Genomic DNA, 1,630 nt, shown 5'->3' on the forward strand with positions numbered 1-1,630 from the left:
TCTGAATAGGACTATACTTGGGCTCGGAAGGGACACGCCCATATAACACGTCTGTGTGCGATTACTCCAGCCCGTGGTCAAGGCTGTTGAATAGGCACGGACGTGTAGTCTACTCGTGTAAGTCATGCTTCAATCCCGCCAAATGGACACAGCCGTGTGCCACACCAGTGTTAGGAAGTCCAGGCCGTGTCGATTTCCCACGTGGGTCTATTTTCTCTGTTTTCGGCTCGTTTCTCACTTTTTTTACTCTTCTATGCTCACCTAAGTATAAAATATAAAATTAAAGAATTAGGAGCATCGAATTCACCAAATCTAAGGAGAAACCATCCATAAATGTGCTAAGCATGGGATAAAAATATGTATAAATCACAGTTTATCACCCATGTGGCCAGGCCGTGTGATACACACAGCCACTAGACACGCCCGTGTCATAGGCCGTGTGGACAATCGAAATGGAAGCACATGGTCGTGCCGTAGCCCATGTCTAACCTAGTGTAACTCTCTGACTTGGGTCACATGGCCAACACACATGCCCCTGTGCCCTAAAAATGGCCATACACGCCCGTGTGCCATGTTGTATACGAGGCCATGCCAACCCTGTAGGGTATACTAATTATGCCACACAGCCAAGTCACACGCCCGTGTGTGAGGCCATGTGGCGCATACTGACTTGTTTTCAAATTCAACATCAGGGACACACGGTCATGTAACATGACCATGTGTCACACACAAATGAGACACGTCTGTGTCTCAGCCCGTGTGGATAGAAATAAGCTATTTACCAAGCCATTTTGCCACCTATTTTGCACATACCAATTCAAGCTCAAATGGTACCATTTCAAGAAACTAATATGCATCAAAATACCATCAACAAATGTTCAAATCATACCATTTCTTTACCATCAATACCAATCACAAATATGCTACAATTTGCCATCTAATTTCATACCTAAATTCACATATACAATTCAAATAACTATATCCTTCCAATCGTGCATTATCATGTACCAATTCACAAGCATAAAGCTTCCCAAATATCAATCCTTTACCATTCAAATTACCTAATATTATTAAGCATCATAAATCCAACTTCAAACACAAAATATAATTCAATTACCAAACTCAAAACAAAACCATTTACACATTTATAAACTATAACACCTCTTACCTGAGTCCGAGGCCGGGACAGGATACGAGGCATTACCGGACTTAAACGTACACAACTATGTAAAATCGGGCCATAAAAATTTTATTCAAATTAAAAACATTCATTCATATTCATAATGTCCCTTATATGGGCTTACAAGGCCCAATGCATACATTGAGGGTGGTTTAGGACTAAACCAAGAACTTATGAACTTTTTACAACACTTAGAAAATATTCTAGTTTTAGAGAGTCACACGCCCGTGTGGGTTAGGCCTTGTGGTCACACACGCCCTTTTGGCTTGGGACACGCCTGTGTCCTCAGCCCATGAAACTCTTTGTTTATAACGTCAGCAACGATATAGGGTCACACGACCAAGTCACACGCCCGTATGCTAGACCGAGTCCTCCACACAGATGAGACACACGGTCGTGTCTCTGCCCATGTGGCCCAAAAAATTGCTATTTACCAAGCCACTTGGCACC

The sequence above is a fragment of the Gossypium arboreum genome, chromosome 10 (assembly GCF_025698485.1).
Source record: "Gossypium arboreum isolate Shixiya-1 chromosome 10, ASM2569848v2, whole genome shotgun sequence".
NCBI classification, from domain to species: domain Eukaryota; kingdom Viridiplantae; phylum Streptophyta; class Magnoliopsida; order Malvales; family Malvaceae; genus Gossypium; species Gossypium arboreum.